Source organism: Poeciliopsis prolifica, unplaced genomic scaffold (assembly GCF_027474105.1).
Source record: "Poeciliopsis prolifica strain line A6 unplaced genomic scaffold, Auburn_PproV2 SCAFFOLD142, whole genome shotgun sequence".
In the NCBI taxonomy this organism is placed as follows: Eukaryota; Metazoa; Chordata; class Actinopteri; order Cyprinodontiformes; family Poeciliidae; genus Poeciliopsis; species Poeciliopsis prolifica.
Window position 1 is genome coordinate 141,942 of NW_026562517.1, and position 9,375 is coordinate 151,316.

Sequence of the window (9,375 nt, forward strand, 5' to 3'; positions counted from 1 at the left end):
TGTAATTTCTTTACCCTAAAATTTACAGTAACTGGCTGGCAATAAAAGAAAGCATTTCTACTGGATTGATCATTCATCTTCCCTAGGTCCTGAAAGAACATCAGGACGTAGCTTTCCAGGTCCAGGCATTTATGACCCCATAAACTCTCCAGGTAATAAATGCCTTTTTGTTGCCATTGTTCCAAAAGCTTGTAATCCAGTGAAGTAGGTATTAATCACCTCTCTATTTCACCTCTCTTATCCTGCTGAAAAGGATAAGAGAGGTGAAATAATGTTCTCTAGTCCAATTGCTTTACAATACAACCATTTTAACCAACGGAAACTGAAACACTCGCGATACATCGCGTATACGCAATACATCGCACAGTCCTTAGCTGGGCTTCCCTTTTTGATATCCTAACCCCTAACTTCTTACCCTAACTTTTCACAAAACTATCACTGGTTATCATGGGTGACAAGCAGTGAAAAGCTATGTTAGCACTCAATTCCCACAATGCAGTATTCTTTAGAAAAATGGTTCTTACAATGTATCTTGTATGCAAGAATTAGTTCTTTTGATCATGACCAAGGATGATGTTAGGAAGGTAGATTGACCAGTTAATCAAGAGCTTTGCATTTGGACTCAGCTCTCTCTTCATCATATCAGACCAGTACAGCATCCATTTCACTACAGATGCTGCACCAATCCGTCTGTTGAGCTCCTGCCCTATTTGTCTGTCATTTGTTAATGAGATCCCAAGTTACTTAAACTCCTCCACTTGGGGTAGGACATCCTACCCGACCTGGAGAAGGCTCTCTGCCCTTTTCCGGCTCAAGAGCATGGCCTCGGATTTGGAGGAACTGATTCCCATCCTGGCCGCCTCACACTAGGCTGTCAACCACTCCAGTGAAAGTTGTAGATCACAAACCCGATGAAGTCAGTAGGATCAGATCATTTGCAAACAACAGAGGAGCCATACTAAGGTCATCAAAATGAATCCAATCAGCACCTTATCATAGTGTTGATAAAATAATTCCATTATTTTCTGGAAATTCTGTCCATCAAAATAATTAACAGAATCGGTGACAAAGGGCAGACTTGTTTTCAGTGAGAGTACAATTCTTACTGAAAACAAGCCTGACTTATTGTCGGCAATGTGAACAGACTCTGATACCGGTCATTCAGGGACTTAACAGCCCATATCAAAAGGCTCTGTATCAAATACTGCAGAAGCACCCCCTGGGACATGGTCAAACAGCTTATCCAAGTCCACAAAACACATAGAATGGTTGGGCAAACCCCCACACACCCTTCAGAAACCTACTGAGGATGTAGATCTGGTCCAGTGTTCCATTACCAGGCAGAAAACCACACTGCTCTTCTGTCCAATAGAGGCTTAAGAGTGTGACCCCTTCATGGAAAAACCATAACCCAATAACAAGACCCATTAAGTTCTTTTAATGTTTCACCAATAAAACATACTGGAAGATCTATATTACTTTACCTAATGAGTTTAAAATCCTGAATAAATATATTCCTGTTTTGTGTATGTTTAACATATAAAATACCCATTTTCTAATACATCTGAAAAATACATGAAGTTTCAGGTTATAACCACCAGGTGGCGGTGATGAATCAGAATGGAACAGCCTTCTACAGGCGTGCCCTTCAATTTCCAGCTAGTGAATGCTAACATTTAAAATTTGTTTTATGATTCAGATCTGTTTTCTCTCTTTTAGGTATACAGGTTGTTGAAGAAGAGCAGCAGGAGATGATGATAATGTGTCATTGATTGGTGAGCAGTGATCCCTATAAGTGTTTTTTTTCTCTCTATTTGCAGGCTCCTACAGGGAAAGGGAAGCTCTGACTGATATTTGTTAAACAGAAGTAATATAATGCCAGTTTGGTAAGAAAGGTACATTCTATGCACCAGACTGCTCTTACAAAATGTGAACTGTAGGTTGTGAGTGTGTATGATAGGGACCATTTTCCTAACACATACTATGGGGACCCACTGCTCCTTATGGGAATCGAAACCTGGTCCTCACAAGGGGAAAACACTGTGCTGTTTGAGTCCAGGTTCGGTTTGTGACTCAGGTGCGAACTGAGTTTTGGTTAGGGTTAGGTATGTAATTTTAAGGATTAGGATTAGGACAAGGGTAAGGTTTAGGCAGTAGAAATGAATGGAAGTCAATGGAAACTCCCCACAAAGATAGTCACACAAACATGTGTGTGGGTGCCTGTGTGTGTAGTGTGCATTGACCTCATTTTTATACTCTGTTTCCTATTGTAGAAACTGCACAAGCCCCAACATGTGTGAGGGTGGAGGTAATGTTCAGCAGATGAGTTTCAGTACAGGTTCTTGAATACCTTCTCTTGCTGCTCAGGGCAAAACATCCTCAGAAATGATTTATTTAATTTATTAGCTCAGAGATTGCATTTTCCACCGCTGTTCTACTGTTTTTGATTTCTGGCTATTTAACATGGAAATTCTCTTTAACAAGTAATGCAATAAAACTTTGCCCATTTGGGTGGAAGCATTGGCCAGAAATGATTGAGTTCTTGCACAAACAGCTTAGTAAATTTTATGTCTATTGCAGCTTGTAGGTCAAGAAAAGCAAGGTAAGAAAATCAATGGGCTGATCTTGAGGAAAATAAACAATCTAACTTCAGTGTCACACCCTTTAAATAATTAATGAGTGTGGTCAAGTTCAAGTTTAACATTTATTTCTCATAAGCACAGAAAAAACACATTTTTGTTGAATAAAAAACGTACTTTGCTTTCTGCAAGAAATCCACTTAAAAAGAAACATAGAAACATAAAAGCATATTATCTTCAAGTACCAAATATAAGAAAAGAATACATATTAATTTAGTCAAATAAATAAATAACACGAATATGAAATAGAAACAGGGGCGCTTATCTTTTTATTATTATTACTTTTCTTCTTTCTGTTTTCTCTCTTTCTATATGAACAGAGCAGAGGATGAAAAGAAGACAACCTGCTTTTCTGTCCCCTGCTCCTTATTACAAAGTGGAGACAATTCTGAGCTGGGCTGATGTTTAACTTATATAAACTGAAAAAAACAAAACATCTGGCACAATTGTTGCTCAGAAAACTGAAAAGGGAAGTTCCATGACTTCCTGAACATGGCCACCTCACAAAGATAAAGCCTTAATATTACAATGTCTTGGAGAAAGTATTAGCACCTGTTGATCTTTTAGCATTTTACCGCCTTACAACCATAAATTGTAGTTTCCTTCTTCTTTGTTTAGAGAAGCCATGTAGGGTTCTGGTTAAAGTTAGCAACAAGCCTTTTAGGAGACACAGAAAGCATGGTGTATAAGGGAAGGTGTTCCTGTCATATTCCAGAGTTGGGTTAGGGTTAGGGGTTAGGGTTATGGCAGTGGAAAAATGATGGGAGTATCATGGTGTGGGGTGGGAGGTCCTGAAACACATTCAGAGCTGTGGGTGTTATTGGACCTGAGCCACATGTAGTCTTTTTTTTTTACTAGCCCTGGACACCATAAAGGTAAACATTTAAAATATATATAGAATGTGTATTAAATCTCCGAAGACCATTAGAATTCCATATGTTTTACTCCTTTTGTTTCTGTGTTATGTAGCCCTGTTTTGGGCTTTGTGGCAAAAATACCTGGCAGTTTGCTCTCAGGCTTCATCGCAGCAAAGTGGATAAGTTTACAAATGTATACACATTTGTAATTAGCCCAAAATTAGTTTTGGCTAAGTTTTGAAATGGTTGATATCAAGTTTAGCGGCACTGTTATGTATTTTCCAGGCACATCGTGCCATTTTATAGCACAATCAAGTAACTATGTTAACTTCAGTTTTTATAAAACGCTACATATGTGGACTATGAAATATTTAGCCTCACAGGACACACTAACTAGGGTTCTTGATGGACAGTATATTTTATTTTTAGTGAAGACAGACTAAACAAAACTGTCTTGATTCTTACTTTTGATCAACAATCAGGATGTACTTATATGTGGCGGGCAACCACAAAAAGAAAATATGGCAGTGGTCTTTGGCTTCATAAGCAAAATACAGAAAGTTGTGTTACAAAACACTAATTTAGAATGCATGCAATTCTATCTAATTTCACCTTGACACACAGGAAATGGCCACCCTGCACCACACATGCATGTCTTTTAAACCATCAGTTTCAGTTTGTTAAAAAACTGACTGCTTAACACTTAAATGTGAATCTATTAACAGATCTAAACAGATTATGTGCATATTCTTTCAGAATTTATGGAGGAATTTAAAGAGGGCTAATTTAAGAAACATAGGACTCTGATTCTTCATTTGCTCATGGACCAAAGGAGAGATTTTTAATGCACATCAACCATAACATTACATTTACATTATTACAAAAATCCAAAATCTAGCTTTGGGAAGCTTTGACCAATGGCACTACTGGACTTAAATTGAGTAGCAATTCTGGCTCCATTTTACACTGGATGTGTAATTCCGAGAATTTGGGTTTGACCTCCTGGAATCCATCAGAAGATCTGTTAGTCAGGTTGTTTGGTCTTTATCTTTCCAAACAGAGATTCTTTCCCCAGTCTTGGCTCCGGCCCGGTTCCTTCGCAACAGCTTAAAACTAACATCTTTCCTCTCTTTAGTGATTGTTATTTCACATCTCTCCAAATCTGAATTCATTCCTGACTTCTAGGTCAGATTGACCCAGTCCATTTGACACAGAACATTTCTTTTAGGTTAAAATATATCTTTGTGTAAACCAGCCAAACAATGTAACTTTTGACTATTGATATAATTATATTCCTCTACAAATTACTGCCTTATGATAAATCACAGCTCACATAAAAACATAGTTCAGGACAACAGAAAGTGTTATGTGTGTTTGGTTACTTCTTGATTGTCGCTATTTTGTCGGTTTTCACAGTTGAGCGTTGTTTCCCATTAATGTATTGCCATTAATGCAAGTCTAAAGAAGCGGTTACATGTTTTACAGTCATCTGAAGTTAAACAAGGGCATAACAATGCCCTTGTTTAATGGTGCAGACAGTGGTGGTTTCTCTTGTTAAGGGACTGTGTATGGTCCATGTATTTCTAGGCAGTTAGTTTTTTTGTTTGAAATGAAGAACAGAAAAATAAAAATATAAAATTTTTTTGGGTTTATTAAACCAAAGTGACTAGAACATTCTGCCAGTCATTCAAACCATGTAGTTTTTTGTGTAAGCTTTTCTTTTCTGCATAGCAGCTTACCAGTTGTTATCCGTTATGTCATGAACAAGCATGCAGAAAAGTATGATTATCCAAACTATGCAGTAAAACGTATTCTATTTTAATTGCATAAAATTGGTCATGAATGACACAAAGTACAAATTTGATTAAAATACGTCTCTAAAATTACAAATGTCACTGTTGGGCAGGTAGACTCCAAAGGCACTTTGAAGATGTCCTTAATTTTTTTCTGTCTTAACAAATAACACAAACAATGACTGCTATCTTCAGTGCAGGATCATGAACCTATCAACCTTGCATGTGTTGCAAGACAACCTTTCACCTCCTTTCACTTCCTTACTATTGTTCACCAAGAGCAACTATTTGAACCTATTTCTACCTCTGTCGGTTGTAAGTGGGTTTGAACCCCCTGACAGGTCAGGGTGGTTCACAGGACTGAAAGGCTGGTCAGCTCTGTTCTCAGTCTCTACAAGCATGCGGATCTCCCTGCCACAAAGAGAGCATGAGGGGAGAAAACAAGAGAGGAACGTGAGCCAGTGGCACCCAAAAGATTTGTTTGCTCTGCAAGTCCGGGCTCGTTTCAGATCGGCATGTAGACACAGGCTGATCATAGCAGGAGCCGATCATGCGGCAGTCGCTCTGGAAGGAAAAAGCGTCTTTTTAGCACTCAATGCCACCCTTAGTTTTCCTCAGGCTGCATGCTGAAGAGTCTCAAGGCAAAATTGGAACTCACCTGAATCCTGAAGCTCTTATTGGAGTGTAACAGAGGACCATGGTTTCATTTAAGAGGTAAAAGAAGTGTTTTATGAAACTGAGATTTAAGTCATGCTGACACATAAAATTAGTTCCCTAGTTTCAGTCTGTTTCCACTCCTTCATCATACAGTGTGCCATCAATTTTTCTGATTCTAATTAGGGTAGTAAATTAGAAGTGACAGGCTGATCCTGTCATGAGAGACATGACCACAAAGATCTTCTGGGCGATGTGGGGGCTTGACTTCAGGATGACTGAAAGTCAAAGCAGTTAGCACCTCTATCACAAAAGACAAGCATTTATTTTGATAACAACCGTTTTCTGAGCACTTTGTTTTGTATTCACAGAAAGTAATTCTAAATCAACATTAACTCCAAAACCAACAAACAGCCACGTTTGCATACATATAACCCAAACAATTTCTGCTTAAATAATGTAGAAAAGCCCAGACGGCAATGTCATGGTGCTATCCTAGATAGCACAATATACATGAAACAATGCCAGTCAGAAACATTGAATATACAATGAAGCCTGACAGTGAAATGAAATTGAAAGTGACATATGCTAAATTAATGTTAGAGTTTCAACAATAACTGACACCATATCAATGTTGATTTAACAGTCATCTGAATGTAGACCTGCATGCATATTTGCATTGCTTTTATATTGAGTCAAAATAAAGGAAAAACTATTGATTCATGTACACTTTTTGGTCTGTTAGGTCTACATCATAACATACGTTTCTTCACTGATGTTGAACACACAATTTTATTGGGAGATGATGGTATTATGTTGTTCATAATTATCTGACATTAACATATTTCCAAAAATGTGTGTACAAGCTTAAAAAATATGGCATTAATATAACATTTATTTAAGGAAACAGGGATAGATCTGTAAACATATTTGACTCCTTTTGATGGTCAGAACAGCATGGTCTATTGTCCATGGAAGAACTCTGGTTGGCATCATGTTGGTTCCTTCATGCCTCACTCTCGCTTTGGGTCAAACTGCTGAGCAGCAGCTGAAAAATACAGAAATAAGAGAGAGGAAGGCACTGGTTACAAAGATGATACCCATTAGAAAAGTTTTGAAAGACTTTGAAATATTAAACTGGTGTACTGGTTATAGAGCTGAGAACAAACACAAACCATACTGTTCCCCCATGTACACTCAGTTAATTTAATAAGGCCACACTAATGAATATTCATAAATATCTTAATGTTAGTCGACATATACGATTACATTTACCTATCAAGCTGTAGCATTGTGTAGCATTTAACCCTAGTCCTTAAATAAGGGAATCAATATTTAAAATAAAGGGATGTTCATCAGAAATTCTAAAGCTAAAACTCTGGGAGAATCAGGGTTGATTTAACACACCAGAGACAGAAAAATAGTGCAAAATGTGATTTGTATTGTAGTTGGAAAAATTATTTACCATGTATACCGTATAAACTTCCATCAAAGAACTGGTTCAATCTTCCATTAACCACAAAAATTTCCAAATAAGTTGATAATTAAATTCATTCAACAATGCTCATATGCTGATAAAGATCCTGCACCAGTAGTAATAGTCCAATTCAGTTTAACCAGGTACCAATCCAAGAATCAACAGACCGAATCAGTGGTTAGTAGGTTTAGATCAGTGGTTCATCTACCTTACATGTTTTTGGTGTTTCCCTTCTGCCACAACTGGATTGAATCTGTGAGTGATTAACAGCCTTTTCCAGGACTTGATGGCTGCAGAAGAGATCATGCAATCATCTAACTCAGCTGTTCTGGAATAGAGGCATATCTAAGCTTGTCAGTAAGCACATCATAATGAAAAACAAATCATTTAAACAAATTTGAAGCTCGGCTGCAACCACATGCTCTCACAGACCAAACAATAGACCCTGTGGAGAATCATTCGTTCTCCATGCTGAGTTATTGATGTATGGGATTAATGTAGAGTATTGACTGTGCCTTTTACAGATATCGTAGTTCTGGTTCTGCGCATGCGTGCATGGGATAAGCGTTGTCATTCATTCTGATGCCTGGGTTTGCTTCCACACGTTACTGCTCTTTATGCTTGCGGCTAATGGGTATTATTAAACCAAGATATCAGCAAAGTCAACGATATTCTTTTTTACCACAACACACAACAGTTAAAGAAGAGTCAGTGAGGTGAATTCATGAATTTCATTTATTAATACCAAAACACAACTGGTTCATTATGACCTGCCACCGTTAAGAGGTAACAGATAAAATTGCATCCCAGTAGAGTTTTTGATCTCCTTTGTTAGCATCTATCTAAGTTACACCCTAAAAGAGTGCGTTCCCTAGTGTGTCATCCTTTACCCCTAGCTGATAAAAAAATAAAAAGGGAGACATGACCTCAATTATTAAAAATATCTGGTTTGCCCCAAAATAAACAGGATTACAATAGGCACAAAACAATGCAGTCATTTTTCAATAAACACATTTTAGATGAAAGGAATATTGCCAAAGTTACCACAAAAGTGCTCAGAGGAGAAATCTATTCAGAAGCCGTTTGCAGACAAGACAGCAGCACAGTGGCTGTTTGGTTGGGACAAACCACTAGTGTAAAAAGGGGGAGGTGGAGCATTCCACTTCTTGTAATGACTTTTAGATGTTTTTGTGTCAACACATTATGCACAGTCAGTAACAATATTTATAGACAAGTAAGAAATTGTACAGAAAGGAATCAAAACCCATTGTCCTCAACATGTAGTGCTTAATTTAAAATATGATTAACCCCCATATTCCAGGCATAAAACGTTCTGACCTAGAGCTCAAGGAGGTTGAGGGGAGCAGAGAGGAGGGGAGAAAGGGAGTGGAGGACAGGGAGGGGCAGTAAAATGGGGAAGGCTGGGGGGAGTGTGTGAGGGGAAGGGAAAAGAAAGGGGTCAGTTTGTTGGGAGTAGGGGAAGAGAGGACAGGGGAGGGTAGATGAGGGATGCAACAAAAAGCATTCTTGGATTGAAAATTGATCAGCAGTTCTTCCCAACCCCAACAATGAATTAATATCTTTGCAAATATCTTGTGTCCAACCCTCACAGCAAAGTGCCTGTGTGGGTGGGACATCCCACTTATGTAAATGGATCATTTGACTCCTTATTTGTAGATGTTTTGTGTCAACATATCACACTCAAACAGTTGGTAATAATTTTTATGGACAAGTAAGACAATGTACAGAAAGGAATCACAACCCACTAGACTGAACGGTGGTTAATTTAAAATGTGATAACTCCCGCTCAATAATAAAATGCTCTCACCCAGAGCTCAGAAGAGGAGAGGAGGAAAAGTGTGCAACAAACAGCATTCATTGATTCAACGTTGATCAGACGGTCAGATTTTGGCATTTCATTCATTAGATTTAAAACACAAAACAACATTGATTCA

The 9,375-nt window shown here is 38.1% G+C and overlaps 1 long non-coding RNA gene across 1 annotated transcript; it reads right to left on the minus strand.

Annotated features, from left to right (window-relative positions):
• Window positions 1-6,774: 6,774 nt before the first annotated feature.
• LOC129355716 (uncharacterized) lies at window positions 6,775-8,516 on the minus strand. The gene is made up of 3 exons (XR_008605307.1): window positions 8,465-8,516; window positions 7,629-7,710; window positions 6,775-6,991 (listed from the first exon to the last, which is right to left on the minus strand). It is a non-coding gene; the product is annotated as an uncharacterized LOC129355716 (long non-coding RNA).
• Window positions 8,517-9,375: the final 859 nt, after the last annotated feature.